At 36.4% G+C, this 7,045-nt stretch overlaps 1 pseudogene; it reads left to right on the top strand.

Annotated features, from left to right (window-relative positions):
• Positions 1 to 6,082: 6,082 nt before the first annotated feature.
• Positions 6,083 to 6,795, top strand: LOC148029554 (uncharacterized; annotated as a pseudogene).
• Positions 6,796 to 7,045: the final 250 nt, after the last annotated feature.

Below are 7,045 nucleotides of genomic sequence, written 5' to 3'. Positions count from 1 at the left end.
TCAGATTAACAAGGAATGTAGCCACCGTCATGGAAGTTACCATGTGAACCAGAGTTATGAGCCATATTAGTAATTAGTATCAATGTGTATAGTATGGATGGTCCAAAAATACTAGGAGAAGGAGCGATCTGGAAGATTTTTGATCAGTCATCATGTGGTTTTACCCCCCTTTCAAAGGCAACGAAACCATCAAACTTGTGTTTTGAGCCTCAAATTGCATCTTGGAAGCTTTAGGTTGCTGATTTTACCAAGATCCCCTCCAGAAAGAGCTCTTCTTCTTAGCCACAACCCTTCTTCTCTAATTTAGCTATAAATAAGAGGCATGGAGAGAGAGAGAGAGAGAGAGAGAGAGAGAGAGAGAGAGAGAGAGAGAGAGAGAGAGAGAGAGAGAGAGAGAGAGAGAGAGAGAGAGAGGAGTTACCCCAAGATGCTAAGAGGGAGAGTTAGCTTAAACCCCCTATCTCGGTTTTCGACTAAGCCATGTTCTCTTAAGATCTCCCATCCCAAATTCATTCATCCTTTATCTCTTGAATCAACTTGCAAACGATGGCTCCAAAGTGACGAGGTGGAAAGACCATGAGAACCATCGCAACCGGTCAAAGAATGAGTATCATTGGAGATACAGAGTGCCGAGGTTGCCAGAGTTTCCATTACCAACGGAACATCAGGTGTGGTGAACACAAGTGCAAGCAAAGGTGAAATTCCCAATGTCGTTGTGCGAAACCACGTTATTCACATTTCAAAAATAGACTATTATTTTCATATTACTACATAAAATAATAAGGTTTTTACCAAAATTTTACATAAAATGTTAGCTTTTGCATTTAATGGTATAGGATCTACTTGTTAGATTGCATGGACAATATCTATATAAGAATTAAGTACAAAAACTATTAGCTTTCATATTTTTTTCACTTACACGAATTAACAATTTCATCTAGAGATCAGCATATTAATACATGCATAAATGGTTAACTGCTACCTATGATTTGTAGTTAGATTAATCAAGATTATAATTCGTATGATTTGTAGTTATTCTCTCTCTCTCGTTCTTTCTTTCTTTTTCTTTCTTCTTCTTCCTCTCTCATTTTCTCTCTTTCTCCCTCAATGCACCTCATTCTCAACAAAAACAAACCAAGAGGGAGCAATGCACTCACCGCAAAGGCCCGAGGAGGATGGATTCTTCGTCTCCTCTTCACGACGGTGGCTCCTCTTCCCTCTTCGTGCAATTCCTCCTCTTCTTTGCGAACAGTGATAGTGGTGGCTGTGAGAAGCTCTCCTTCTCTCTTTCTCTCCCTCTTCCTCCCAAACACATTATCTATTTCACTCTCTCTTTCGCTCTTTGTGAAAAAATGCCATGCTCGGGTTTCAGTTTATTTTTTCTTTTGTTTGAGTATCGTCACTATTTGCGTCGCATTTGCGATACAAATAGCGACACAAATAGTGACTTTGCTAATATACTTTGGAACTGCCCGTTGCTATTTCCCTATATCCTTGTAGTGTTATAAGGGTGGAATCTTAGTGTGGGCTAAATACCCTCATTGAATTCTGTATATCTTCCACACGGTCGAAAAGATGGAAATTGTAATAAACTTTTAATATAATAAAGATATTTGTTTTGGTCAAGGGTTTTTTGAATGCTATGTGTGTCCATGAGATAAATTACGTGAAAGAACTTGTGATTTAACAAGCTAATTAAGGAAGCTAGTTGTATATTTTCTAATAAATGTGATGTAGGTAATTAAAAAACTAAAGATGATTCTGTCATCAAAGGAAAGCGGGTGGGCGTAACCCCTGACGGGTCTGGTGTCCAACAGTAGGGTGTCTCGATTAGGTAGCTGGGAGCTTTTCTAAATCAGTGATAGAAATAGGAAGATGATAAATTGACCAACTAGTTGTTAGGTAGAACCGACTTGCATTGTTTTAGGGGACCGGAATGGGATTTTACCTTATGGGCAGGAGGGCTGATGTTCCGCACTCGCCTTTGTCTCCCATTCTCTTTGAACCAAGTGCAATGGCAAGTCCGCTTCAATTTGAGTAATCTTGTAGGAAGTGGAAACTCGAAATTACTAACACTAGCTGGCTGTTAGGAGACCCGTTTGATTTTAGGAACTCGCAAATTTAGGTCAATCGTAATGGTTTTAGCTGAAACTCTTTCGTTGAAATGTAGACTTAGTAGGGCGTAAGTGACAAACCTCATGATACTCCAAGGGAGCACTAGGCATCGTCATTTGGAAAACCTACTGATAGACTACTAAAAGGTGCACCTTGGATTGAGACTCGCAGACACCTCATACTTAGTGTATCCACATTATGGGCCACTTGTAGGTACTCAATATGTGTGTTAGTACTTTATTTTTATTATAGCCCTCTTTTTTATTTGAAGAATAATAATAAATTTCAGCCTCTTATCTTGTGTGTTATCTTTTAGGGTTTGTGTGAGTGGATGTGTTGAAATATACAAGTAAATGGATGTGTGCAAGAAGAAGTCCTTAGCAAGAGTTGGTAAAAGAATTTTGTAATTAAGTGGGTAGTAGTGAAAAGGTGAGAGAAATCTAGCTGATGAGAGAATCAAGGGTAGCATGAGTTAATATAGGGATGTGGAAATATTCTAGGAGAAAGTGTCCCCAAAAATAGAGGAGGTTTCACAAATCAAGGAGAAGCCAATAGGATTAAATACTTGGCATCTTGTGGATGTAGGAATCATTAATTGGGGCATTCTTCTAATGAAAATTTATTGGGTTTTGGGTATCTAGGCCTAGACCTGTTAATTGCTCATTGATCATGTCTTGATCTCATCAAATCACATATGATTTATGTCGACTCTTGTATTTGATCCACCATAGCCCACTCATGCTTGCATTTCAACATGGCATTAGAGCCATAGCTTAGGATTCATCAAGCTTTTAACTAATAAATTTATTTGCTAATCAAGATTAATACATAATCACACTTGAAAACCTTTTTTAACAAGCTTTTTGAACCCCAACTATTGGAGGGCCTTGATCACCCTCTAGCCCCAACATTAGACCAAAATCCTTTAGCCATAGCTAATCATACCCCCCCATAGCTAGCCTCAACTATTGGAGGGCCTTGATCACCCTCTAGCCTCAACATTAGACCAAAAGCCTTTAGCCATAGCTAATCATACCCCCCCTACTCCAACCCTTTAAGATAGCATGCCAAATCACTATCAGATTTAAGAGAAAACCATAAAAATTTTAGCACTTATTTTTTGGGGTAAATCTTCAAATTTCAATTCATGTCTTCTGATTGAGAGAATTGGAGCTAGGACCAAGGGGTTTTTGATGCTATAACATGTTGGTTATCTCAAAGTTGAGAAATAACTCAAGGAGAAGTAGCATCAAGGTCTGCATAAAATCTATAAGTTACTTTGTAAAATAGAGATTAAACATTCAATGTTTGGTCAAATATTTTGATTCTTAGCTTGAATGTCCACATGATAACTATTATTAATGCCCTTGAAGGGACTTTAGCTCATTTGAACTCTAGGCACTAGATCTAGCCTCCCTGCACACCCTATTTTTTGCACAAAAATTAGGGGAGTACTTCACTAATTTGTGATTGAGTAGCACTAACCACTATTTTTTAGTGCAGTTGATAAATTGAATCTACCATTGGGTGTCTAATACAGACTCCTATAACTTTATATTGAAATTTAGAGACTATTTAGTACTTCAACCACTCATTACATATTAATTATTATTGGCTTTATGTAAATTTTGGTGAACCTATGCTAAAATCATAATTTGAGATCATATTTGTTAAAGGGTAGACACTACTCTTGAAACTTGAATCAAATCAAGAGGTAAAGACCGCCTTCACATAATCATGAGTACGACACAAGAACTAGATAATAATGAATAATAAAGGGGGCCAATTTTCTTGTATCCACATAACTCTCTTGTGTGCTTTCCTCTCTCAACCCTCTTTTTTCATGGGAGCTTGTGCTTGAAGTGAGAGCTTGTGCTTGAAGTGGGAGCTTGTGCTTGAAGTGAGAAGCACAAGGAGTGAGACTTTTTCATAAAGGTTAAGGATTCAAGCTTCTTCTTTGACATTAATGCTTGTTGCTTGCACATTGATCAAGGTATTATTCTCATCACTAAGATGTAGATCTAAATCAAGCAAGTGATTAAGCCACTAAGGTTTAGTTTGGGGCTAGAGTAGCCCATTTTGGCATTGAATTATGTAGCCATTATTGGCTAGGATTGAATCAAAATATCCTAGCTTTGGATACTCAAGAATAGTTATTGGTACATGGTTTTGATGTATTTTAAGTGCATGGCTTGTTTGAGCAAGGGGATAGCACGTCTCTTGGAAGTAGGGAGCTTACTGGTTAATAAGAAAACAATTTATGTAGAGGGCTCAAATTCAGGCCTTAAGTAGAGGCTTTGCTTGTGTCTACAATAGAGAAAAGAAAAGAGAGAAAAATTTGATGATTTGTGGAAGTCATGATGTCTATAGACTGTGCTATAAATCTGAATTCACGAAGAGGTTGTTTATACTAAACACAGCCTATGTTGATGTATATGATTTAGTTATGATACTCATAATATTTTTCCACATAAGGTTCAAACATTCGGTGGTGAATGCTTCAAACTCGGAGGCTCTTAGATTACTATTACTTTCAAGTTACATACATATTTTGATGGATTTTTCATCATCAAGATTTTCCACATTGGTTTATGCTCATTTTGCAAAGATTATGTAGGTTGAAATTGATTTGTAAAGTTAGTTTGCATGTACTTGGTCTCTAGTTATTTTATACTTAAAAGATAGCTAGAATACTTGGAAACACTTGCAAAAAATTCATATGCCTTTGGGAGTGCTAAAATATCATTTTTGCATCAATTTTATGTTGGTTTAATATTTAGATAGCCATTTCTTGGCTTTGAGGGCAATCCATTTGTAGTCTCCTAGTCTATTTGGGACTTGCAATGGGTATAATATATTGTTGTTTTTAATGTGTAGACATACTTTTGTCATTATGGATTTTTTATCAAGTTCAATGAATGTATTTTGAATTTTGAATAGTGTGATGAAACAAACTTTTCATATTGGAAAGAGTAAATATATAATGTATTGGTCTAGAAGAAGCAAGTGAAGTCAATCAAATGTACTAGTAGTGGGGCTAAGCCTATGATCATGTATTCAAATATAAGGGAGAAATTGGATGAGATGGTATAGTCCACTAATATGTTGATACTCTCAAACTTCGTGCATTTTGATGTGAAAGACATGGCAAGTGCATATGGTGTATGAAAAAAGTCTGGTGACTAGTATGAAAAAGAAAGTTCATCCTTGCATGTTTATTGGCTTAACAATCTCATTGATTTTTACATGGAGGAGAGTGCTTCAATGTCTAATCACCTTAATGAGTTTAATGTGATTTTTAGCCACCATTTACATCTAAGAAAGATTGTCTTTCATGATTTTGATGAAGACCATGTTCCTGTTAGTCACCTTGCCTATGAGTTGGGCTATTTCTGATTCCCATTAGTAGATCTATATCTGTAAGTGTCTTAGAGTGCTAATAAGTGAAGTTTGCTAATTGAGGAGGTGAATAGAAATAAAAATTCAAGGTCAAAGAATGTGGAATGCTACTTTTCAAATAAGAAGAGACACATAAAAAGGTTGAGAGGGGGGGGGGGGGGGGAGGGGTTGCCTCAACAATTGTAAGTGTACCACATATGATCAACAAAAGGCTTATTTTATTTAGTAAAAGTTACAAGATTACATTTATAGAATGGCTTATTAAATCATATATTTTTTTAAAATCCATAAACTTCTTAAAGAAAAAGGGGTCATTTTATTATCAAGAAATTGTATTTTCTAATACCCTTTGAATGGATGTGATATATAAGGCTTACATATAGTGACTCCCCTGAGTAAAAATATCTATTTCACATGGAGGAACAAGCAAAAAGGCAAGAATGAAAATAAGGATTATGGCAAAGAGAAAAACAATGCAAAGATTGAGGAGATTAATGCATGTGGAAGTGATGAAGTGAGAACAAAATTGTATCTGAAGCAAAAGAAACACATATTCATTATTTATGCTATGGAGAAAAAAGTTTATAGATGGTATAATCCTACCACTTGTGAGATGTGAGTAAGTAGAGATGCCCTTGATGAAGTGAGTAGCTAGTATGCACCATAGTGAAGGCAATAGAAGTTTATGTAAGAAGTGTTGATGTAGCACCACATGTAGAGGATCAATCACAGGTGTTGAGCCAATCTAGGGTGGATAGTGGATCTAATGTTAGCCCAATTAAGTTGAGGAGTGATATAAGTATATATTTATCATGGAAAGGGGAAGGAAAAGGTAGATCAACCTTTTATGCCTAATCTATTAGTAGGACACATGTGGATGGTGACTCTAATGACTCTCAATATAGGCTTGAGATTGGCATTCCATCTATGGCTACTCTTGGTGTAAGAAGAACTAAGGTTGTTTTGAGGACATCTAGTAGCAATCTAGGTGTATGCAAGTTTGCAAGGGTCAAATACCCTATTGTCAAGTTAAGATATGATGGATATATAGTCCATCACTATGCATACATGAAAAAAGAAATTTGGGAGGTTGAGTCCACTTGCTTTGAGCAAGCAATTGGAAATAAGAAATGGATTAATGCAATGGATGAAAAGATGATAGCCCTAGATGCAAATGCAATGTCATAAGAACTAGTGCATTTGCCCAAGGAAAAGAAGGTAATTGGATGTAAGTGGGTGTATAAAGTCAACCATAATGATGATGGTTCAATGACCAAGTAAAAGTCTATTATTGCTATGGATAAAACAAAGGGTTGGTATTTGCATCAAATTGATGTAAATAATGCTTTCTTGCATGGTGATTTGCAAGAAATTACATGATGTAGCCACCAAGTTATGAGAGTGATGCATACCTAGATTTTGTGGGAAAGTTTTGCTAGGCCTTATATGGCTTGAAAGAATCAACTAGAGAATGGCCAAACAAGATTGGGGAATTTCTTGTCCAGTTGCTTTGAGGAGGCAATTGGAAATA

Source organism: Lygodium microphyllum, chromosome 11 (assembly GCF_053477565.2).
Source record: "Lygodium microphyllum isolate KBCC chromosome 11, Lygodium_microphyllum_v1.1.10, whole genome shotgun sequence".
Taxonomy (NCBI): domain Eukaryota; kingdom Viridiplantae; phylum Streptophyta; class Polypodiopsida; order Schizaeales; family Lygodiaceae; genus Lygodium; species Lygodium microphyllum.
Note: the sequence above shows the minus strand (reverse complement) of the source record. Positions and strands in the feature narration are given on the sequence as shown.